Genomic DNA, 27,182 nt, shown 5'->3' on the forward strand with positions numbered 1-27,182 from the left:
CCCCCCCCCCCCCACACACACACACAGACACACATTCTAACTCTTGAAAGAGTGTGTGAAGTATGGTCTCATTAAGCAGGCTGTATGGGATTAACAACAGCACTGACATTTGGTGGCTTGTAAGCGACCAGTCTATAAAAACAGACCAAGGAAAGGTGTGTGTGTGTGTGTGTGTTCACTTAGTATGTATATGTTAACATGTCTATGAGTGGCTATGCAGGTTTGAAGTGTTGCTTGTGTGTCACCCCTGACCTTGCCCTCACCCACATCTCATTCTGTCTCATTAAATATGTATAGCTTATCGCACAACTGCTCTCTTGCTCTCTCTCTCTATCTTCCTTCTTCTCTTTCTCACACACGCAACACACACACACACACACACACACACACTAAAGCCTATTTGCATGCAATAAATTTCGGCAAGTGACGGGGACAGGGTTGTAGAGGGAAACAGCAAGAGGTAAGACTAGCTTAGTAATGGGTGAGATGTTGATAGAGAAAGGGACATACAGAGTGAAGCAGAGACTATTTCAGTTCAGACAGTTACGTTTTTTTCTTCTCCATTCCCCACTTTGCGTCACTCTCTCCGGTCTTCCATGTATCTCACTGTGTCTCTCTTTGTGTCTTTGTGTACAGTGAATCTTGATCGAATCTGGCCTAATGAGAATGATGTGCTACAGTGATAAAACACGGCTGTGGCCTCCAGTAAAACACTGAGCATCCCTAGCATTAATTATTGACAAGGCTGGGGTGGCCCTAAAGGGGTTTACAAGGGGAGACATTGACACACTGACCACCAGCATAGTTAATCACCACTGGACACTGGATGGTGCTCAGACAAAGTGGAGCGCATGAACAAAACACATGGAGTTTTGGTAAACTTAGCTGTATTGTGATGAGAACATTGACACCAAAGTTATCACAAAATCATGAGCTTTATGCTTATACTTTGGCATGGTTGCAAAACATTTCACCAAATGTCTTTTTTGAGAAAAAAATCTTTCCAAATCCTTTTTAAATGTTTTGAGGAAAGGGGGGTGAGAGGGGGAAAACATACAGCAAATGGCCACATGTTGGCCTGAGCCGCTGCATATGGGCGCCCGCTCTACCAGGTGAGCTACCCAGGTGCCCGTAATTGTTCCAATTCTATCTATTGTGATTTCACTCAGGCTTTAGGCTATCTGCTTACAAAGCTATAAGATGCAGGAGAAGTGATTTGCGAGAACCAAGAATTTGGCTAAATTCTAAAATTAGTTTTAGTGGGACCAATTCAGGGTTAAAATTGGGCATCCAAAGAGTGTAATCGCAACTCTATGGAGTAGATGGGACCTGGACGTAACATTCTGCAGCTGTCGTCGGAAAGTCAACACATCACTGAAACTGGTAGCCTAAGCCACGTGGTGCATTCAAAGCTATTATAAAATACCTTTTTCCCATCTGGAGGTTGTTTTTGTTGTTTAACAGTAATTTAGTGGTGACGTAATTATTGTTATACGTTATGGTAATTACATTTTTAATCCCTTAATTTTGACCATATGGCAATAAACAAGCCGTTCTTAAATGTAGCCGACTGTCGCTTTGTGGTCTTTTGTGTGCCTTTTCTGGTATCACTACCACCGGTATCAGAAAAACCCAAACAATACCCACCCCTACTTGTGGCCTGTCCATGCTGCTGCTGAAGTTAATATTGACAGTGAAGTATTCACGTAGTTGCTATAAAGTGCACATATGCTATATATATGCACATACAATATATATAACTATATATATATGTATATATATATATATATATATGTATATATGTATATATATGTATATGTATATATATATGTATATGTATATATATGTATATATATATATATATATATATATATATATATATATATATATACAAACATACACACTATAGTGTATTATCTGGGGTCGGGTTGTGTGGGCAGCAGCTCCAGCAGGGGACCCCAAGTGAAGGGGAAGTGAACTCTTTCACTTGGGGTAAGGACTCATTCCCTACCTGGAGTAGGCAGTCCATTGGTTTCCTGCTGAGAACCATGGCTTCATATTTAGAGGTGTTGAGCCTCATCCCAGCCTCTTGAGAAACGGCTGTAAATTAATTCAGTGAGTGCTGAAGGTCACAGGCCAATGATGCCATCAGGACCACATCATCTACAAAAAGCAGAGATGACATCCCCAGCCCACCAAACTGCAATCCCTTCACACTATAACTACGTCTTGATATCCTGTCCATAAATATCACAAACGGGATTGCAGACAAAGCGCAGCCCTGGCAGAGGCCAACCCTGAAACTAGTCCGACTTACTGCTGAGAACCCGGACACAGAGCTCGCTTTGGTCATACAGAGATTGGATTGCTCTGAGAAGGGACCCCCTCACCCCATATTCCTACTGCACCTCCCACAGTATCTCTGACAAGTGTGATACCCCTGTAATTGGCACAAACCCTCTGGCCCCCCTTTGGAACAGGGGAACCACCACCATGGTCTGGCACTCCTTAGGCACTGTCCTAAACATCCATGCAATGTTGAAGAGGCGTGCCATCAAGGATAGCTCCTCCACACCTAGAGCTTTCGCCATTTCTGGACTGATGTCATCAGTTTCTGGAGCTTTGTCAGTGTGGAGTTGTTTTACTACCTCAGCAACTTTCACCAGGGAAATTGACAACAATCTCCCATTTTCCTCCATCTCTGCTTCTAACAGGACATGTTCTTTTTTCATAGATTTAGGAGTTGCTCAAAGTGCTCCTTCCACCGCATGGTCACCTCCTCAGTTGAAGTCAGCAGCGTCCTATCCTTACTGTACACAGCTTGGATAGTTCCTATCTCCCCCCTCGTGAGGTGGCAAACCGTTTTCTAGAACAGTTTTCTGGTTGGTCATGCCAACCAAAAGTTTTTTCCACAGTTCTCCCACACCCGCTGCTTTGCCTTTTTCAAGGCAGAGGATGCAGCCCTTCAGGCCCTTCAGTACCTTGCAACTGCCTCCTGAGTATCAAAAGACTCCTTCTGTCGGACAGCTTTCCTGACCCCCAGTGTCCACCACAGACCACCTAATTCCACAGCTCCCCACTACAGCTTCAGCAATGGAAACTTTAAACATTGTCCACTCAGGTTCAATGGCTCCAGCCTCCACAGCGATGCATGAAAAGCTCTGCTGGAGGTGTGAGTTGAAAGTCTGTCGGACAGTGGCCTCCTCCAGGCGTTCCCAGTTTATCCGCATCCGGGTCTCCAAGATGGCTGAATACACCACGCTTTTGTTTGGTTCATATACACAAACAGTCAGTTTCTCCCTCACAACCCGTTGGTGTAGAGAGGCAACCCTCTCTTCCACCGGGGTGAACTACAACGTAGCACTGCTCAGCCGGGGGATTTTGAGTATCCCCACACCTAGCCGATGCCTTACACACCGGAGAGGAAAAGAGTCCAACCCCTATCCAGGAGCTTGGCTGACAGGGTAAGTCTACCTCCTCCTTGTTGAATCTTAGGTTTATGAACCATTCTTTGTCTGGCCCCTCACCTGACACCACTTTGCCATGGGGAGACCCTACACACACCCTCAGGTATTTAGGGACACACAAACCCATCCACCACAATAAGGTGATGGTTCCAGGTTACCAAAGACATTCAATGACAAAATGCAACATCTCAGACAAGGTGTGTGTGTGGGTGTGGGTGTATGGGTGGGTGGGTGGCCAAAACAATGGCCCATCAGATTGAAACTGACTTCACCTTGTATCTTTTGGCCCCGGCCTGCGACAATAGATTGGACAGGAAATCCAATGGCAAGCTGTGGAGAGGGGGGATGGAGGAGCAGAAGAGGAAAACAGATTGCTGTTGTAGAGGTGCTTGTGAGAGAACTGCATGTGAACTTATACATTACTGTATGTTTAGATCATGCATTCATGTGTGAAGATGTGTATTTTAGTATTATTTGATCCAAATGAGTGTATTTATTATACATTGTTGTGGTTATGCAGGTGTTTCCATGTGTTTGTGAGTGAACATGAAAGTGTGTGTTTGTGTGTGTGGTAGGTGACCTGGCCCGTTTTAATCTGTGGCAGAGAGAAGATGTGGTGAAAACCATTATCACTGTCTCCCTGTCGCTGATAACAGCCCGCTAATCTGTTTGCTGGAGGTATTGAACGAATGCATTTGTGCCACAGACGGAAAGGGAGAGAGGTGAGGGAGGGGGATGGATGGAGAGATGTGTGTGTGTGTGTGTGTGTGTGTGTGGGTGTGTCGATGGGGGGTGTTTTAGAGGGGCTGATGAAAAATGAGAGGATGAGGAGGTTGGGAAAACTTCCCCGACAGCGGTGGCCTCCCTGTGACAACAAAGAAGCAGGGAGAGATGAGGAAAGAGAATGAACGAGAGGTAAAGGAAAGAAATTCAGGTAATGACAAAGACAGATGAAAGAAATGAGAAGGAGAAAGACTGGATGAAAAAAGAAAATGGGGAAAAAAAGATGACCGAAAAAAAACGAGACGGTGAAGGTAGTTAGGGAGCTATGAGAATGAAAGTTTTGGATGCAGAGGGTGAGTGATCCAGTCAAGTATTGTAGATCAACGGTTCTTTGAATAGACCTTGACCTGGGATGTAAGTTTGAGCCAACTTAAGTTGATCTAGGAAACTGTAGATGTGATGTTTAGAGCACATTTTACGTTCTCAAATACAGCATTCTCTTCTGTATTCCTTTATTGTAGTGTTGTTATTACGCCTGGTCAGACAAATTTGAAATGAAATGACTTCAATCCAAAAAATAACAACAAAGATAAAGTCACAAGTTGGTTGCCACGGTTGATACAGTGGGGCTCGAAAGTTTGGGCACCCCAGGTAAAAATTTGTATTAATGTGCATAAAAAAGCCAAGAAAAGATGGAAAAATCTCAAAAAGGCAAGACAAAATTGAGTGTGCTGTGAGTGCGGGCAGCCCAGTGACAGCATCCAAGGTACATTTTAGCTTTGATTACAACCCAACCCAGCCGCCCCCTCGGGGTTCACTGGGAGGAATTTAGATTTTAGCTTCTAAAAATCACAAAAATATTGAGTTTGATTATTTTACATGTTACAGTTGCAAGTAAACTCTTTTTTTTTTCCTTGTGTTCTGAAGGAGATTTAGAAAAGTTCAACGGGAAAAATATTTAAGGAAATTTCAGAAACCCAGGACGTTTTCAGTTTCCCTGTTTTTTAAGTTCTATAAAGTCAACATCTTTCCAAATGTCAATAAGTAATCGCGTTAAATAATCCTGATTTCAATATTGACCAAAACAATTATGATTAGTTTTTTTTTTCTTAATCGAGCAGCCCTATGAGCCAGCACATGTGTCCTCCTGTCCTTTTTCTACTCACTATCAGTTCTGTTTTTAAGGGTTTAGCGTGTTCCCTGTCCCCTCTTCTTAGGAGAGTTTTAATCGCACTATGACACTGAAGATTTCCCTGCTGACAAAACTACAGCAAGCCCACCAGAAAGCCACCCAGAAGGTTGATGCAAAACCAGGTTAACACATCAAGAGCCCATCATTAGTAAAAAGTAGGCCTGCACGATATTGGAGAAAAACAACTGACATTGATATTTTTTTTCCCTGCAATATATATGAAAAAAGTAATTTTTAAAAGATGACATAAATTTCTCTATTTGGAAATAAATTAGTCTCGACTACTGAGGTGGTTTTGTTGGGGAGTGCATCTACACAGAAGATCAACTCTGATAAACTTTAATGCTTTTCAAAAACCAATTCAAGTAAGCGCTGTGACTAACGTTACTCTTCTGATTTGATTTTGGTGAGGGAAATTAGGTAGTAATACGCTGGTTGACCAGCATGACACCATGTCATTTTCACATTTACAACATAACACAAACACATATGGAGCTCACATATTAAAAAAACTGCAAGTAAAACGGTTTTGTTTGGCAGGACACCTTTTAATTAAAAAATGTCCAAGAATTAATAAAACTAAGACTGATGACAGAGATATTTGAGAAAAAATAATTTAAGGGATACTTGTGCTTTATATTTCAGCATACCCATGTGACTAATTCCATGGTGCCGTTGACTGGGCTGTTTGTCAGTTGAGGCTAGTGGTGGGGGTTGGGTGGAGGGGGAGTTTGGTTTTACTACAAGCCCCGGGCTAGCAGTTAACCTGAGCCCAGAGACCCTCTCCTATGAAATGCTGAAGATTGCAGAGATGTTAAAGAAAGAATGGATGGGCTGGAGTGGTGTTGTAATACCCTAAGCAGTACGTCAAACCCAAGGAAGGACACACTTATGCACCTGTTTTATCTTTCTCCTTTCTCACCATCTCCATTTCAGTCTGCCTGTAACGTCTCTGCTTTCTCTTTTACATCATATTCCGACTCTTCATTTCCATATTTTTTTTGTATCCAGTCTTATTCTCTCTCTCTCTCTCTCTCTCTCTCTCTCTCTCTCTCTCTCGTGTCATCTCTTCAGCCCCACTACCTCTTCTCTCTCTCTCTCCCTCCCTCCCTCCTGCTCTGCTGAGGCCCTAGGGCACCATCCCACTGCACCGGCTAACCCTTGTATAAGTTTTCCAATTCCAATTCCTGCTGGATTATGGCATGGTGGTGATGAGGGGACATTTCCTCTCTGATTATATATTTGATTCAATGGTATGATTATTGGAGGGCTGTGTGTGTGTGTGTGTGTGTGTGTGTGTGTGTGGAGAGGGTGATGATGTTGAGTGTGGACAGAGACCTTGACCTCACCCAGGGGACAATGGACATTCTTGTGCTTTCTCTCTCACACACACAAATAAACGTGAATGCACAATCCCAAAATCCATGCGCACACACACACACGCAAAGCCCTCTCCACCCTGCAGCCCTGAGGTTAGGGGCTGTAGATGGAGATTGGTTTTTAGTTAAATGTCAATGGAGGTGAGAGTACAGCCCAAAGGCACCTCTCTCTCTCGCTCTCTCTCTCCCTTTCTGTGTCTCTTGCTAGCTTTCTCACTCGCTCTATTCCTTGTGCTGTTTCTTTTGACAACCTCTGTCTTTCTTTCACATTGTCTTTCTTAATTCTGTCAATATGTATCAATCCATCTCATATCTACTTTGTGGTCTTTCTCTTTTTATTTAATCACTCGATTTGCTCCCAAAATTCAGATAACTAGATGGGGGAAAAAAAACTCCATATTCAGAAGCCGATAACTAACTCATTTTACTTCAAACAAGGAATAATAGAATTAAAAAAAACAACAACTCCTAAATAGCTAAAGACAAAGAAATGGCATGGAAAGCTCATTGTGGGACTGGCTCTAGTGCCTGTAATTCTGCACCAAGGCCGAATTTCGTGAAAGAGACTTCAGATACAGTATTAGGGGACCACTAGGGCCTATACAAAAGCATCCTAAATGCACCATGTCATGGGACCTTTAAATTTGACTTGGTGAAACGTGTAGAAACTCTGGTCCGCCTTAGTTGTTCCAAACAACTTTTCATCTGATCGACTCAACACTTAACAGGGTGTTTTACTGAGGACCCAGGTTTCAAGCTCTTGAGATCAATGGAACTGATAGGGTGCGTTATATATAGTACACACTGTTTATGCATTGAGATTCAACCCTTATTTACTGTTACACCGTCAAATTCAAATTATGTCAGAGATGACTTAATATGGAGAATTTCACAATGAATCTGTTATGTTCCAGTAAGTCATCATCTGAGATAGCTTCAGACTGAAACTTCAACTTGAGTTTATGTGCTACGTTGCATAAATGTTAGAAAATGAGAATAGTATGATTTAACCCAGAATGGTGTCATAGTGAACCTATGTTAAAAGTGATGGGCCATTTAAAAAGAGAGTTTTCTGCATGTTATGAAATGATATTCACTTATAATGCATTTGAAAGTCAGTGAGTCTTTACAAGAGTACAGCATTGAGCTAAATGTGCCTTGTTTGATCAGATATTAACAGAGAAGAAGAACCTGTGGTGGTGTTGGTTGTTTTCAATATCTATTTCAATTGGGTGTTAGTCAGTGGATGATATTGTACTTATCAGACGGCAGGCTGAGCGGGGTTTAGGTTGTAGCTTACAGATGTCTAATCACTGAATGAAAGTGTAAGCTACAAAAAAAAGAACTATCACTAGCATGGTGATACTAATATTACTTAAAATTAGTGCTGTCAAATGATTAAAATATTTAATTGCGATTAATTGCTTTAATGTCATAGTTAACTCACAAGTAATCGCACATTTTTATCTCTTCTAAATGTTCCTTGATTTCTTTGTGTCCCATTATTTAACTTTTTTTTCTCAATTTATTCCCCTCTCCAAATGGAAAAGTGGATCGGCTTGCTTTGTGCAAATGTTTTTTATATGAAAACAACAATGGCATATAGCCTACTGTAGCGTTCAATTTCACATGGAACTTTCTCACTTGGAGCAGTCATTCTCACCAAAGGGATTAAATTAGCGACTAGCTAGCAAACACAATGGAGCATTTAGCTGCTGAACTACTGGATAGTAAATATTGGATGTCTAAGTACTGGTTCTGATGTGATCATTATGTGTCTGCATTACTGTCAGTAAAGAGCATAGGGAACTTACAGAATCCACCAGGTAGTTACTCGGGCTCAGCAGTCTGCTAAAAGGACAGCTGGCTGCAAGTGTGTGTGGCACAAATTGCATTCTCCCGTGGGTGTCAACATGCCAGCTGCTGCTCCTTGTGAACACCAAACCAATAGAAGAAAGCTGCTGTGCATCTGTTGAAGCCTGTGGCTTTAACAATGTTCTTACCTATTTTAATGGAACTGCCTTGGCCTTTTCATTGGTAGTGTAGATAAAATAAATGAAGCACATATATTTGACTCACGTCATCATTGGTTTGTTCCTGCCAGTGGAGATTTGACAGCTGGATCATGCCAAAGACTCGGGATGAAAAAGTGCTTTAGAAAACTGGCATCTTGTCCAGAGTGAAGATTTGAAAACTTATGTATATTTGTGTAAATGTGTGTGGCCTGTCCTGTTCAACCCGAGATGTGTCAATCAACTCAGCTCAGAGTGGCAGTTGTCAAACTGGTATTCACAGCACCAAAGCCAGAGGGGTGACACACACACACACACACACACACACACACACACACACTGGTACAGAGATCATGTCCTAAAGGGTTGTTATTGTCCTAACATGGGCCGTACGTTGTCTGTCCACCAATCTGATCACACGGACCACTAAACCTCTACACTGCCCCTAACTGTGTGTGTGTGTGTGTGTGTGTGTGTGTGTGTGTGTGTGTGTGTGTGTGTGTGTGTGTGTGTGTGTGCGCATTTACTGCATGAATAATGACTGGCAGCTGTCACAAAGCCTGAGAAGCAACAGACCGTATGCGTACGTGTGTTTTTGTGTTACTCTATGATGGATTAAGTGTGTGTGTATGCTTGTGTGCCTCCGGCCGTAAGAAAAGGTCAGTGTCTGCTAGGTCTTTGAATGTTTCTACACTGGGCCATTGTTACACACGCGCACGCAATCAGTTAGTTAATTTTTGTGCAATTTTTGTTCTACTTCTGTAGAAGTGAAAAGGAAAAATGCAGAATCAGATGATTTGTATCATATGCAATAAAATGATTTGATACAATTTCTTGTCAGATTTACTCATTGCTCAGAAAGAAAATGGACCAGAAATTAGACTGATCCACACCACTATTGTTTGAACAGCCTGAAAAATAACAGATTTGGGGGAATAAACATTAGGTTTTACAAGCTTTGTCTGCTGGTAAAAAGACTTAAAATTAATTTTAAACTAAGAATTTAAGCAATTTATTTTGCTTAAATTTTGCCTTTTTGAATTTTTTCAATAAATTTGTTAAAAGACAAAAAAGGTCAAGTCGATGAGTACGTTGCTGGCATTGGCTGTTGCGTGCAAAAAAAAGACTGAATAAACATAAATAAATTTGACCGAATAAAACAATTCAGGCCCCTTAACATGATCACTATCCATTTTCAAATTCCCACACAGATTGTACAGATCTACAGAACATTAAGAATGTAAAACTTTTATTTTTTCCCTCTGCCATGTTTACATTCCATAGTAGTAGCAATATTCAAGCTTCAGTGTTTTGGCCCATAGCGCTAAACTTTTTTACGCAGTATTATTGTGATTTCAGACTCTCAACTTCGTTACACTTGCCTCGCTAAAGTGCAGTGTCCATTTGAACCAAAGCACCCCGGGAGCTGAGTAGCAGGGGAGAGCAGCCAAGGCAACAAACAAGCCAATTTGGAGACACAAATAGTGCGGCAAAACACTTTCCCATAGTTCAACCGTAAAACAAGTCCCAGAGGCAGAGAGCGAATGTGAAGTTAGTGGCTTTGAGTGCATCCCAGTAGGCTAATACGCGGTCTATCTGCGTGTGTGAGTCTTGTCTAAGTAACCCAGTAAAGGCCCAAACACAATGTCCATAACACTGGGAAATCCCTAAAAAACAATGTTACTGCTAATGAAGACAAGCATAAGTGAGGAATTACTCATTATCTGTCAACTATTGAAGAAGTAGTCATTACTGGTAGCACTGATTTATGACGATGCTTACAGCCTCACTCCTAAGACTGTTTCTACTTATTTCTCACTCACTCCAAATTGAAATACTAATCGCTAACCTTACGGTTTGTTGTGACAATTAAAGAAATTCTTATAATACCATTTTAGTGAAAACTCCTAAATAACAAACAACTATTTAAAATAACTAATGTTAAGGAAATCTGCTTTGTTTCGCATGTCTCCATTTCTTTTTAAAAATATATATTGGCCAATATATTAAATATCAGATTTTTAAATGACCAAATATTTGTATTGGTATCGGCCTTAAAAATCCTCGATCGGTCGTGCTCAAGCCCAAACCCAGCAACCCACACACCCCTTTTCCTGCCAACGCGGTGACTGCCTGATAAATGGCTGTCCCATGTGCCTGTAAAGAACAATCTCTTTTCAAACACACACACACACACACACACACAAACACACACACACAGAGGAGGCTATGCACTGCATTCTATCTCACTAATTCCTATTCATTTAAAACAGCCACCAGGGCACGGCGTAGCCTAGCCCGGCCCCAGACACCAGCCATTCATTATTCAGCTGCTTGCTTTATGAATGGCTTACAGGGGGATGCTACAACATCAACCAAGCAACACTGCTCGTAAATCACAATACGCATACGCACTTTCTTTTTTTCTTTTTACCGTTTTTGAGGATACAGAGCCGTGTGCGTTTGCCCGTGAATGGGGTTGCACTTTGTCGTCAAGTTCTCTGTGTGCACTCTCTCTCTCGGCTGCTGTTTAATTAGTAATGAGGACAAATATTTGTTTGTTCCAACACTGAGGGAGGGAGAGGAAGTGAGACACAGAGAGACAGCAAGAGAGAGAGAGAGAGCCTACAGGACTAAATTAGTTTCCCCTTGTTTGTTGTCAGTAGCAAGCTGTCTGACTGTTCTCTCTCTATAGGCTACCAATGATAGAGATGGCCACTACTCTGTGTGTGTGTGTGTGTGTGTGTGTGTGTGTGTGTGTGTGTGTGTGTGTGTGTCAATACCAAAGCACAGGGAAGCTCAAAGCACAGGGCAGCTGTTTAACATAGTCTGTGGTATAACTAATAGATCACACTGTGTTACATTTGTCAATTTGACACTTTCTCCTATATTGAGTTACACTCCGGGGGTTTCTGCCTTTCTTCTCCTCCCTCTCTGTGTTCTTCTTCTTCTTCATACTTCTCCACTCTTGCACTTTTTCTGTCCATCTCTACTCTTTCTGACCTCTGCAGTCATTCTCTGTTTTGCTCCGCAAATCAAGACTCAGGCTGCAGAAGAATGCACGGGTCTGGTCGAGGTGTAGACATCCCTCTCCTCCACCAATGATGATGGATGACACAATGAACTGTTCTCTGTTTTGTCATGATATACATCAGGGTTTTTCACCTCTGTCTGTCCGTGCTTATAGTCAGTCACAAGGACACCAACCTTTTAAGAACTTTTAACAAAATGATTTTGCATAGTAAAGATGTTGGAAGATTCTGTGAAACTGAAGTGCAAGGATGCCTTTATTTCACCTTTTACATCTGTGAACAGAAAGTAATTGGAGCTCATTCCTGGAGCAATTTCTCACTTTTTGTTTACTGTTATGCTGTTGTGTGTTTTATGTACAGTGTATGTTTGTGTGAGAGTGGTGGCATTGCAGTAATGATTGATGTGCCCTTCTCTTTCTTCCAGATGCTTCCACTCAGCTTGTCTTTCCCTGCCAGGCCTCTTATTCTGTTTCCACTCTGTCACTCACTCACAGAGAAAACACACACACACACACACACACACACACACACACACACAGACACACACACACTCTGATTCTGTTTCCAGTTTGTCAGTCACGCAGATACACACTGAGATATGAAGGCTGTATGTGACAGCGCATCTACCGGTGCTCTCAGCAGCCACACACATGCACACCAACACAAACACTCAATGCTGCTCAGTGTTGTGTTTTTGTTTGCCCCAACTGACCTCTTGAAGAAAATGTCTTGTTTCAGGCTGTGTTGTCTTTGCAGTTGTCAGGTAGACCGATGTATAAAGATTGTGAGGCTGTCTATGTGTGTATGTTTGCGTTTGGCTTGGGGTGAGCACATTTGACTGTACTGTTCACAAGAGCATTTATGGATTTTTGAGGAATCACTCTGGAGACGTTTTTAACAGTTGTTTGACTTAGATAAATGGAAGAAGTCAGCCATCATTTTTGTATAATTTACACCTATGCCTTTCCGACTCTGACAGGGGAGCTGTGTACTATCCCATCTAACATACATAGACATACAACTACATGTACACGCTTTGTGGGAAAGCCAAGAAAAGACTAATTTAACTGTCCCAAAGTGAATGTAAATGGTCCCAAAATCAATGTTGTTTCTTATCATCTATAGTTGTTAGTGGCATAATTAAAAACACCATTACATTGTTGGGTAGATAAATAAATAATTGTAGTTTGCTCCATTAAAAAAAATAGGTTTTAACCCAAATTAAAAGTTATCAGTAAACTGTAAAAACCTGAATTAATCCCAAAAATAAATAGGACATAATTTAGTAACGCAGAACTTGGGAAAATCGGTGTCAATCCTGCTGTGTGTTTAGCTCGGCTAATTTCTTTCTTATTAGCTCTGTTAGCTGTTGGTTCCATTGAACAAACACACCACAGGATTCTGTTGGCCATTATAAGACTTTTCACTTACAGGGGCCTGTAGTTTCTGCTTTGCTACTGGATGTAAAATGATGGTCTCTTTGAGCTTTTTAATTTAAACAATTGATACGTGCTTTTGATAAATTGCTCTTAATGGAAGCTTTGTGTGAACCTGTTTTTACTTTAGTATTATATAAGCATAGTGCTCCTTTGTTTAGGTTGTTGTGTAGCAGTTAGAGCCTAACCAACCTCTCTGAAATGCAGTCAGCTGGGAGGTTTGGATAACACAGGACTAACTACCTGCATGCACACACCTCACGCACACACACACCTCACGCACACACTTGCATGCACCATGATTCATAACCCAGTGTGCTGCCTTTTGACACAAAGGCAATAGGAGCAGCAGCCTGTACAAGCCTGGACTTTTATTCCTTTCAATTTATCTTGCTTAAAAAACAAACCGGCCGTGAGCCAGTGAATAAATAAATAAAGTGGTAGGCACTGAGGGAGGGAGGGAGGGAGAGAGGATGGATGAACGGGCCCGTCTCAGGAGTGAGCTAAGGTACCGGGGGGGTAGACCTACCTTGGAGAAGAAAGGTGTGTGTGTGTGTGTGTGTGTGTGTGTGTGTGTGTGTGTGTGTGTGTGTGTGTGTGTGTGTGTGTGGGCAATTCTTTGTCTGCAAATAGGTGCACACATGCCTTTTTATGTTTGCATGTCTATATGTGCACACATGCTTATATACAGTATGTGTGAATGTGTTCCATAATTGTGTGTGTGACATCTACACTGTACATTTTCATGTACATTTTACATGTGCACACATAGCTGTGTGTGTGTGTGTGTGTGTGTGTGTGTGTCTGAGCAGCTGTCTCCCAGCCTGCTGTTGCTCAGAGTGTGTATGCGGTCACACTGTTTCATCTTTCAGAGCCCCCCCGTCCCAGAGAGAAGTGGGCGGGACTGTTCCCTTTTTCGTCATCTCGGCTTACGACTGTAAGCTTCCATTGTTGAAACATACAATGTAGTATTTTCCTGTGTTGCTTTAGAGATCTTTATGACTGATGTTTTTAATAGATTGGCAGCATGAGAACTATAACTTAAAAAAATGTAAAATAAATCATACTTGTCCCCCACGTTGTTCAGGAAATGTATAACCTACATAAATTACTACATAACTCAGTTCTTGTGACAACGCACGGTTACATGTCAAACCAGGAAATAGTTCTTTAAGTTTGTACCTTTTTTGATAGAATTCTTTTTCTTACACTGTACACTGTTGTTCCCTCCAAACAGGTTTTTATACAGATGATAAGGTCCCATGTTTAAGTGGCTCTACAGGCTTGTTGGTGTTGGAAATAACTTTATTTGGTAGGCAAATCCTTGCTGGGAAAGTTGTCATTAAAATGCGCACAAGTCTCTCCTGGAACAACTGTTTCCTTTTATCTATGGTTCACTTTAGCATCTTGAAACAATAACAACAAAACATTACTTAACTCAAGGTTACTGGGAGAATGAGAACATTTACTGTGAAAACATTCTGCTTTTTAGTTTTTGCTTTAAGCCTTAATGTGAGACTTCTTCGTTATGGGTACAGTTTAATGTCGAGCACTATGGAATGAGTTCCAAAGCACTCAACATCAGCCCTTCAAACACATCTGTTGATTTTGGGCACTTTTCTAAACATGCCACACATCACAGCTCACTTAAAGAATTGAAACATGCTATGTCAGAAAACCCCTGAAGCAATTAAAATACGTGACATGACAGATAGTTGCAATATAGCCACAGAACGAAGGGGCTATCCTTTCAATACATTCAAATTCAAACCCTGTCTCTGGCTGTCTGTATAGTAACCCTGAGGCAACCACAGCACAAGATATTTTTTTCCTCAGTGTTGTTCTACTTACTACTACGTCTCTTTTTGTCTCATTTGTAAAGTCAACATCCATCCATCCATCAGTCCCTCTCTCTCTTCATGCGTTAGTGTGCGTAGAGTTTATAATGTCTTCAGGCTACTGATAAACCCCTTTCCCTCTCTTCAGGTACCCTGGTGCTTGTCTCGTTCAGTCTTTCTACAGGAATGTATCTCTCCACTTTTGTTTTCTTGCTCCCTTTTGGCTGATAATGACATATTAGCTTTTTACGAACACTTGATTAATTCCTAATATTAACATGACCGTATTCTTTATTAAATGTTTTTGAATGTTGATTTTCAACAGACACCTGACATTTTTCAAATGAAAAGTTGAGCCTTTTTATTTTTATTTTTTTAAATTTTGTAAAGTGCTTTACAAAAAGTGCTTTTTTTGTAAGTTCTCCTTTTGAAGAGCTGCTGCTGTCGGAGCACCTTGTAAATGCTTCAATATACTTTCTGTGTATTGAAGAAATCCCATTACTCATGTTCCAACTTGGACACAGGCGATAAGTAATGTGTAGCGCATATATTTGAAGAAATGCTAAAAGCACAAAGAAATATGGTAAAAGGAATTCTGCACGCGTTTTTCTCTGGGACACTTCAGTCTTGATTTGTGAACATGAACAACTTTCCCCTCTAGGGGTTTGGTAGATATGGGAATCATTACTTAACATTACAAACACATAAAATATCTCATCCCTCCCCTCTCCACCTCCTCGATCGCCTCTCCATCTTCTTGCTCCCTGGACTTCCTTGTAGTTTAAATACACACTTTCCTGACAACAACACGCCATTGATCCTGGTCAGCCTACACAGCTGTACAAGTCAAAACCCAGGAGATTGTTCTGTTAGAAGTGGATTAAGGGGGGGACATGGCACTAAGTGCTGTGTGTGTGTGTGTGTGTGTGTGTGTGTGTGTGTGTGTGTGTGTGTGTGTGTGTGTGTGTGTGTGTGTGTGTGTGTGTGTGTGTGTGTGTGTGTGTGTGTGTGTGTGTGTGTGTGTGTGTGTGTGTGTGTCCAGGCCAATAAAGGGAGTATGTTTTATGACAAGTGAAATGAGCCCAGTGAGAAGCTGCCCAGTTCAATACCTCATCACACACGCCAAATTGTGCTGTGTGGACGACACACACAGAAACTGATGTGTTTGCACCAAAACTCATTTCATGGCAAATTGTCCATTCCGGATGACAATCACACCGAGGAACAGTACACGCATACGTACAGTAGACACAGTAATAACAGTAATCATATAGAACTTGTAATAATAAATTGAAAACTGAAAAAGACATTATATATGATATCGATGTGAATAATAAAAGGATTAGACAGACAAAGGCGGTGAACATGGAAATGTAAAGTTGTGAAGGTCAGATGAGTCCCTCTGGTACAGTACGTTGGTACATTGTGAGGTGGAATCGTTTTTGCACAATAATGGATCACTTTCAACTCAAACAACTACAGCAGTAACACCTTATACAGAGTATTTGTAGCTTAATACTTATATTACTTAATATTAATAATGTCATTGCCTTTTAATATTAGCTCTGTAGTATCTAGTTAGCTGAGTATACTTCTGTTGTATGCAGCTATCCAAAGCTTCTTGGCTTGGCAGCAGATCAGACATGCTTCCTCATTCAATGGCAATGTCCAAATGCCATGATGCTGGTATTGCTCCACCAAATTACACCATGGCTTTCGGGAGAGCCCTATTTTTCGGGTTGGGAGAGTACTGTAAGCTTTCTTAAGCATATATGAATTTGGCCCGTTATTTGCAAAGACATACTATCAATACATTTCAATTCATACAAGCAAGGCATGAGAACTTGATTCTTTAACAAACAAATCTACACAGTACATTTTCTACTACTTTACAACCTCATTGTTAATTTCTCCTTTGCTCCCATCGCCAACACCTGAACACCTGTTCAAGTGTCTGCTCTGGGTGCATCCCCTCTCTCTCTCTCTCTCTCTCTCTCTCTCTCTCTCTCTCTCTCTCTCTCTCTCTCTCTCTCTGTCTCTCTGTCTCTCTTTCTACCACACACTCAATTTGCACTAAGCTATTCCTTCTCACAAAATTGATACGTGAGCTGGGGAAGTGTATATAGTAACGAGTGGGCACATTTGTGTGCGCGCCTTTTTATTGATAATTTTTGGTTAGAATTTGTAAACTTCGACTTTGAATAAAAACAAAGAAGATTCTACAGCCAATGCTTTTATATAGCAGTTGTGAGTGACTATTAAATGTGTAGCTCTATCCAATCATCCTCTAACCTGTCTGCCAATGTGGCGAATGGCCTGACGATGCTAATTTCAGACCCTGCCTGTGATGCTTACTTTTTTGGGGAGGATCTTGTAGAACACTGATGAGAGCATTGCCATTTATTTTGGGTCTAGGGGAGAAGGAGAGCAAGAGCAAGTCCCGCAGAAATGTATTCACTGCTGTTCAATCTCCATGACAAATGTCCCCTTAGGAACAATCGAGGTTATCACATTGTGACATTGTGCACAAAACAGACAAACATAATAATGCATGCCAAATTAGCAGAGAGGCAATCCCTTACTGTACACACACCAACCTGCAGGAATACACACACACACACACACACACACACACACACACACACACACACACACACACACACACACACACACACACACACCCCTGCCTGGTCCAGGCAACATGCTCCAATTAACACCTCCTTAAGCGGCGATCAGCAGACCCCCCACAACCCGACCAGAACCCCACCAACCTTTGGAATCAGCAAATCAAAGAGCAGACATATCTCAACAAGGAAGTAATTGGCCTGACCCTGTGACCTCTGGTGCTTTACATCAGGAACACATTGAATCAAAACTGGCTACTAAAAGACACACCCACACTGCTAACTAGCGCCTTGGTTGCTTAAAACACACACACACACACACACACACACACACACACACACACACATTTAATGTATACAGCAACATGCACACAAAGATGTGTCATTAGTGGCTATGCTGCGCTCATTAAACACAAACTAGGGAGAGATGATCAGTTGATGAGGAGGTGAAGTGGCTTCCACTGAACATACACACAAAACACACGCAGGCATGTACGGACAAACATAAAAATGACTGGTCTTCAACTTCTGTGGACAAGACGCTGCCGGGCTAATAAGGTAGGTTTGGGGAGGAGAGGGAAAAAGGGAATGATGGAGAGACATCCATTTCTCCCCACTGTTTAGAAGAGATTTAATTGATGCTGGGACAGAAAGATTGAGATTTTTTTAATTTATTAACCTCCAAGAAAGGACGGGATGTCTCTATGCTTTATATAGTAAAAAAAATGCATCATCAAATCGTCATTATGGTTTGTTAATACATGCATCCATCTTTTAAAGCTATTAGTTCCTCAGATAATAGGGAATTTTTGGAGTGAATTTATGGTAAGCTTTGCATTGTAAAATTTGCTGAACTAGAAGCAAATCTGTGGTGTGGAATGTTAACGGTGGAAATCGCTGTATGGGAAGTTTCTAAATCTGAAGAAGCTTTTTTGTAGCTAATGGTGTTGAAGCAGTACTTATTATAGTGGAATATGTTGCAATTCTGTTTTCCCCAAATTTCACTGCCTAGGCTTTTGTTTAGTTTGTGTTTATTTGTCCCAAAACAGCTGATGTAGTGACTATCTACCAACTCCTTAGGGAAATGTGAGCCCCCTAAGCTGCTAAATGCTCCATTGCAATCAGTCACTAACTTTTGTCTTTTCGGAGTTTGGTGCTGGGCAGGTAGCATACTGCGAGCTTATTAGAGCTTTTTAAATGAACATGGTTGATAGCAATGAGACATCAGAGTCTGGTGATAACCCTCTGTGGGCTCATCGTTCCTCTCACATTACACGTACATGAAACGAGAAATACTGATTAATGCAGCTTTAAAAGCAAAATATAATACGTATAGACTCTAGTAAGGTTGTCAAAATGTTTGACACATGTTAAAAACAATACAAATTGGGAGGGGGGTTAATAAAAGAGGGCCTGTGTAACATTGCAATTCATTATTGGTGCATTACTGGACTCAAACACAAGCACAATAATCATAATAAACAGTGCCTATACATGTAAACATCACACATGATAACACAACAATGAAGGTGTTTGGCAGCCAATGCAAGTGATGTAAATGACACCCAACGAAGGAGTTCTTTGCTGTTGTATGCTAATGAGTTTTTTTCTTCTTCTTCTTTTCTACTGGACTTAATACGTTTTTTTCCCCCAGTGATTTATAATGTAAACCAGGTGTTAATGTTATTTGCGTTGTTATTGGGGATAAAGACGTTTCCTCTTCTTGTTGAGGAGACAAGCAGACTTAATTCCATATCAACATGCATTCAAGTGGCACTCGGTTTTTCACACTCACGCCCACACATACTGTATATAATGCACACATTAATCCAAACGCAGACAAAAACAAATCTTACAAATCTGCACACAATTACAATCCTTCACACTATAGCCCCTTTTAATTTAAACACACAGATACACACAAATACACTCCTACCCTAATATCACTGTACACGCGCCATACGTTAAGACCTGTACACAAACAAACACACACGTGCTCTCTTAGTTAATCACGTATTAGATAGAGAGCAGATCTATGCTAATCTTTCAGTTAATGCCTCAGTGGCTCTCCTTGAGAAATATATTTATTGCTTTATTATGGGCTCATTTCTATAATTCATAGGAAGCACATTGTCCTAGATTACCCCCACATGAATAGAGCTGGGGAGAGTGGAGAGATGTAAGTGTAATTCACTGAGGTCTACTGCCGTTATGCCCCTCTCCACCTCTCTCCCCTTTTTTAATTTTTTTTCCGTGTCTGAAGTTATGGATCATAATATTATGATAGCTGTTGGTTGTGCATGCACCATTAAAGATGTTGCCTGATGGGTGAGAACAACTGTTTCAGCAAGTACAGGCTCCTCTGGGAGTAATGAGAGAGAGAGAGAGAGAGAGAGAGAGAGAGAGAGAGAGAGGTTGTCTGCCAATCAGAAGGTCGTCGGTTTGATCTCCGGTCCCGCAGTCTAATGTCAAACTGTCCTTGAGCAAGACTCTAAATGGGAGCACCTTGGCCACCACTATATGAATGTGTGTGAATGTTGAATGGTGCCTGTACTATGTAAAAAATGTTAAGCCTGGAAAAGTGCTATGTAAAATGCAGCCAATTATGCCTATTGGAATGGAGGGCGGTACAGCTGCCGTACCAGGCGGTGACACACCCGGTCAGGATACTCTCAATAGTGCATCTATTGAAGTTGGACAGTATCCTTGTGTCCAGGCCAAATCTCCTTAGCTGTTGGAGGAAGAAGAAGAAGAGGCCGTTTCCTGGCCTCCTTTACCACAGTGTTGGAGTGGAGAGACCAGGCCAGGTCATTGCCGATGTTGACCCCATGGAACTTTAGGTTGCTGACTCTTTTGACTGCAGACCTGTTGATGAGAATGGGTGTTTGGTCTCCCCGCCGCTGATTCCTGTAGTCCACCATCTTCTCCTTTTGTCTTGCTGACGTTGAGTTGGAGGTTGTTATCCTGGCATCACAAAGACAGTGATCATGTCTCGTCTGTGTAGGCGTCTCGTCGTTAGCAGAGATCCGGCCTATAACGGTGGTGTCGTCAGCAAACCTTAGGATGGTGTTAGAGGTGTGAGTTGCCACGCAGTCGTGGGTAAATATAAGAGTACAGGAGTGGGCTCAGCACACAGCCCTGGGGGGGATCCAGTGCTGATGGTCAGTGAAGTAGATGGGATGTTGCCCATTCGCACCACCTCGGGTTTGCCAGTCAGGAAGTTCAGGATCCATCCGGACAGGGCAGGGTCAAGACCCAGTTCCCTGAGCTTCACTGCAAGCTTATCAGGGGCACAATGGTGTTGAATGCTGAGCTGTAGTCTATGAACAGCATTCTCACATAGGTGTTCTTTTTGTCCAGGTGAGAGAGTGTAGAGTGGAGGGACAGAGTGTTGGCATCCTCTGTGGACCTGTTAGGCCTGAAGGCAAACTGGTACGGGTATCTATACGTAGCCGGCATGGAGTCTGTGATGTGGGTTTTGACTAGCTGCTCTTAGCATTTCATGATGGTGGATGTTAGTGCTACTGGCCGGTAATCGTTCATACACAAGACACCTCACCGATAAAGTAATTCTAGACCGCATTCTATTAACAAAGACCAAATAATTCCCCCAAAAGCAAGCATTTAGTGCAAAAGTGGAGGAGAGGAAAAACCTCTGACAGACCCAGGCTCTTGGGGGCGGGCATGCCGATGCTAATTGGGGTTTGAAGGACAGTGGCAATTATAGTAACAAAGATAATTGAACTATGACTAGAAATAAAAGTTGTAGTAGGTCATGGCATACCAGGATGCAGAGCAGGACCACGGCAGCAGCTGCAACAATGATTTACTTGCCACCCTGATCTAAGGACAACTGTGACATAAGAAGACATCAGGGAATAAACTTCCCGGAGATGAGTTAGTGGGACATGAATGCACACCGATGGATAGAGGAGCGAGGACCTCAGTGTGTCAAAGGAAGTTCTCCGGCAGTCTAGACCCTTTGACAGCATAACTAAATAGCGCTGGTCCAAGGCAAACCAGAGCCAGCGCTATCAGGTTTGGTAGATGAATCTGACGTTTATGAAGATAAGCAGAGATGACATCATGTTGCTTTGCAGCAAAAGTCTAGCTAGTTTTACTACTCAATAGCACGGCTGTTTCTCTGAACAAGGCCGACATCCAGAGAATTCATTGTAGAGACTGTGAATGTCTGTGCCAATGTGTGCACTATATTGTGTGTTCTCCATTTCATCAGTGTTTTTGAATTCTCCGCGGTCGGATGAGAAGAAGAAGCAAACAGTACCTTAAGTAATCTATTTTGGTAATTCTCTATATAGTTCACTATGTAATAAACAATCAAAGGGAACCTCACAATTTGATTCTGAGGCCACCAATTTGATTCTAAACAGATTATCGATGCATCTCGATGCAACCATTTTTTTAATGTTCATTTCTATGCGTGATTTAAAAAAATACATATAGTTTGTTGGATTTTGACATACCGTATTCGTCAAACAAGTTTTAATAAATTGTTTTGACTGCTGAGGTTTTTAATGTGTAGTCCTTCCATGCTTAAGCCTTAAACATGCTTGTGAAAGTCACCTTCTCTCACAGTAATCCTCCATGTCACAGGATCAGTCATGTTTAAAGGTGGAGAATTGGCTTCTTAGAACATGAAACATGAGGTGGTCAAATGTAATGTGATAAAGTAGATCAACAGCCTCTATTTGTTTTGCCCAATTATTTTATGCATGTCTTATTTATGTGTATACACTGAGGAAAATAAGTATTTGAACACCCTGCTATTTTGCAAGTTCTCCCACTTAGAAATCATGGAGGCGTCGGAAATTGTCATCGTAGGTGCATGTCCACTGTTGGAGACATAATCTAAAAAAAATCCAGAAATCCCAATGTATGATTTTTTAAAACTATTTATTTGTATGATACAGCTGCAAATAAGTATTTGAACACCCGTCTATCAGCTAGAATTCTGAACCTCAAAGACCCGTTAGTCTGCCTTCAAAATGTCCACCTCCACTCCATTTATTATCCTAATTTAGATGCACCTGTTTGAGGTTGTTGGCTGCATAAAGACACCTGTCCACCCCATACAATCAGTAAGAACCCAACTACTAACATGACCAAGACCAAGGAGCTGTCCAAAAACACTAGAGACAAAATTGTACAAGGCCTCCACATTATAATTAATTAAAAGAAATTTAATTATTATTATTTCATCAGAATCGAGCATTGTTTCGTTCTAGAGAGAATGGCAATGCATCTAAGAATCTATATCCCCCCACCCCTAATAAACACTATATAGGGAAGTGAATTAGGGAATGGTTTTGAACACATCCGCTTCACATTCTCTCCAGATTACATGCTCCAAGAAACTGACAATTTAAAAAAGAGTGGCTTGAAGAAAAACTTTATTTAACTTTTGATATTTATGTCCTTCAGTGTACAAAGCACATGCTGTATGACTGTCCTCTGTACGTTGCAGTGGTACCTTTTATGTGGGACTATTTCTGACAGTGTGAGCTGGGGGAGTATTAGAATTATAAATGAGAAAAAAATAGAAAAGGATTCCTCTTCTCTCCCTCCCGAGGGAGCGACCATTTGCTCTGACATTTGCTTTGCCTACCTGAGTGTTTTCCCTTAATCGCCACAACTGCTCTAAGCCCAGAGTTGGGGGAATGGAAAGAAAGGAGGCCAAATCAGAAGGTAGAGGATGTTGATCTAGAGAGAGGAATAAGGGTAGAGAAAGTGGTGCAGGAATGGAGGAAGAAGTGAAAGTTTGAAGAAAAAGATATATTAAAGAAATATAAGAGAATCGTGAAATAAGAAGGGATCAAAAATCCCCCTGGCTAGGAACTTTCAGGCAACCATATACAGCAGTTCCTGTATTGGCCTGACAGAGGCCTAGGTCACAGCACATTTACTCACTGACATGGCTCTAATCACACACACACATAGACACACACACACACACACACACGCACACATATACACAAAATTCTAATCATGTCATGCACAGTGGAAACAAAAGCCACAAAGGCTAAAAAGTACAAATGACTCCTTCTGTTGGTCTTTTTTGATATATGACCCTTCTTTCTTTATTCTGTTTTACTTTATTTTTGTCTCTTATAAGATTCAGGTTCAGGGCAACATTAGACAAAATATATGTAAAATTATTAGGGATGGGACAATAAACCTTTGTCCTGATTTGATTTTTTTTCACAATACACAGGGGCCGACTGGATTTTGATTGCGAATTTTAATTTATTGGGATTCTAGAAGTTTTGCGATTTGACAGTATTGCGATTTTCTTTTCCTTAACAAATATATCAATATATCATGAGACATCTTTTATTTAGCTTATTTGTATAGTACATTTAAGCAACAGAGCAATTCAAAGTGAAATCTCTAAAAACTTGAAAAGAATGCACATCCAATGTCTGTCAGTCTGACATTTATTTCATTTGTAAAGAAGAATCAGCGATAGCGTGGAAACGGAACATATTTAGGTGAACCATTGGTGAAAAGGGAAAGAAAAGATTTAGCAAAGAATCATTGCAAACGAAAATCCTACATACGTTTTTTTCTTTTTTGTGATAGCCCTACCTGTTCCGCATCTAATGATAATTCATTCAGAGGATGACACTGGCGACAACCGGCATTGGTACGTTTAGAGCCACACTGCTAGCATGGCTCAAAAGCGGAGCGTAATTCTTTTAAGTTCTCGTAACTCATACGCCATCTGTGACAATGATTTGAGCCCATTTGTCTAGATGAGGCTGGACTCCCTCACTGAACATACTTACTCTCATCTTGTAGTGTGCTCTGACAATTCAGACATTTCAAACAGTTCTGACATTTCAAACAGAACTGACATACCAGTTCTAACTCTGGGCCTTTATTTCCCCTTTGCTCTTCTCTTCTTCCTTTCCTTCGCACCCTTCCCAACCTCTCTCTGACTTACTTCGACACACAAGGACAACAATTTGTGTGCGTGTGTGTGTGTGTGGCTGCGTGGCTGCGTGGATGTGTGTGTGGGTGGATGGGGATGGGCGGTGTCCAACTTGGCTGACCCTTGTCCTCTGCTGGACACGTTACGGCAATCCCCCTGTCTCGTAACTACCCATACACACGGGATAAGTGTATGCGAGGGCATGTCCACTGACGTGTAAGACGAGAGCTGATCAGCTGATTGGTGGGGAGATTGATGGCGGGTCGAAAGGGGAGGCAGATATCTGAGAGCTTGAGTTCATTTAAACATGACAGGTGGACAGAAGAGAAGGGAGACAAGAATACTTACCAAATATACAAAATAATATATATTATTGATAGTAAACAACAATATAGCAATGACTAGATGTGATTAATACCAATTTACTTAGAAAATGTTATTAATATTACTATCATAATTACTATTTTAATTACTAGCCACTACCAATCCATTTTTTGCCACTTATCCTGGCCTGAGTCATCGTTCTGGGTCTGGACGGTCCGTCCTGTGGTCTAGAACCGAACAAGAACTTAAGATTTACACAATGCACAAGACAAAACCTAAAAAAATCTACAAAGCGGCATACATTTTCCAAACAAGCTTACTCGTGTACATGAGACCGAGTGGCAACATTTCCTTGATCATAGTGATCGTGATATTGACAAGGCCTTGATTGAAATGTTAACTAATTACCATAAATTGTTCCTCCTTGCCCTTTGGTTACACAGATGATATATGGAAGGAATTGACATCTATTTTTTTAGGGTTAATACCCTTATAGTCTATAATGTATTATTTCACCCGGTCAATTCAGTTTAAATGGGTGACAGTTTACACTTAAAAGAGATTCTTTCTGATACACCTGGAAGCTTATACATCTCACTTTGTATATTTATAAAAGCACCATTATGCACTTGATTACATAAGATAAGATAATCAGTGGTAGAGCATAAAAGCAAAGGTTAAATCTCCAGACTTGCAGCGTAAATCTCGATGGAATAGCAGCGCTTAACCCTACTTCTTCTTCTTGTTATTATTATTATTTTTATTATTTTCACCGCTGAGGCGCACTTACGCAAGCTGGTGTGCGGAGCACAGCTCAGAGGCAGTGTACCTTAGATTGGCTGCAGGAAAGTGCTACCCTGGAAATAGCATTACCGGTGTCCCCCCCCCCCCCTCCCTTTTGCTTTTAGCCATCTGTAGATTTAGCTAAATTTACCAGACAAAACAGGAATAAGCCACCAAAAGGACAACTAGTAATTTAAAGGTGTGGTAGCACTGGATCTGGACGAGAAGGATGACTCTGGAGTTGGAAGGGGTGTGTCGGGATTCTGCCTTCTCCTACCGTGACACAGGTTTGTGGAGCTCAGTGTTGCAATTTCGGTTTTATTTTCCATATCGTTACAGCCCTAGGTCCTTGACATTAAGGGCAGCTGAGAACCCCTGACGGTGTAAAGGGTCTGGAAGTTGATTAAGACAAAGGGGAGCACTCCGCTACCTGCTTGCCGCTTAAAGAGCTCTTAATCCAGGATATGATTAGTTCCAAGGACCCCTCTCTTCAACCACCCAGGGATAGACTAGACTTGCGTGCACACAGCCAACCAGGCCTGCAGACAGAGAGAGACAAATGCAGAGCAGAGAAGTAAAGTGCCTCTTCATACTGCCAGTTAATCGTCCCAGAGTGGGGAGCAGGGCAGAGTGGAACTCCTTTGCTGCCTCACCCCATGAAGAGCTCTCAACCTGGGCTCACTGAGTCCCAGAGCCTTGTTTCTCTCCTAGACCTCAAGCACTGTAGCTCTGCTGGGTCAGAGCAAACCGCACAACCCTACTCTGGGTGCTCGGTAATAGGGCCTGGATGAACTCTTCAAGGGGATTAAAAGCTTCTTCTGGCTCCTGGATTTGGACTTTTTAAACTGGTTACATTTTCACTACCTGAAAAAACTGGTTTCAATAAAATTTTAGGACTACATAATATATGTCTTTATTAAATATCCAACGAAAAAAATGGATCTCTAGTTCACATAAATACTTAAATCAAGATTGCAGTTAAGGCAAGAACAGTTCAGCAAGTGACAATTATCATGTACTACATTATAGGAAATTTATAGAACGTGGCAGTTTTTAAGGCCCTGTGGAAACAAACCCAATGTGAGGTAGCTGCAGCAAGGAGAATGAGTGAAGAGGCAGAGTGGCAGTTGAGTGGAGAGATGGAGTGGTTAACTGGAGTCAGGGTGGAGGAAAAGAGCTGCAGAAATCAACACAGGTCAGAAGAGCGTAGATCAGGAAGAGAGAATACTGAAGTCCTATTCTGAGCTACTGCACAGCATGTTGCTGATGTAACTTAAAGCTCAATTGTGATGCATAATTCAGCAATGGTGTCAGCAATTTAGTTTTTTCGTTAAGCCCGCCAAACCCTTCTTCCTAAACCAAACAGGGTGTTTCCAGTAAGTGAGAATTCATCCGAGACAAATCTCCCGTTGTGTGCTAA

This window comes from Etheostoma cragini, chromosome 12 (assembly GCF_013103735.1).
Source record: "Etheostoma cragini isolate CJK2018 chromosome 12, CSU_Ecrag_1.0, whole genome shotgun sequence".
In the NCBI taxonomy this organism is placed as follows: Eukaryota; Metazoa; Chordata; class Actinopteri; order Perciformes; family Percidae; genus Etheostoma; species Etheostoma cragini.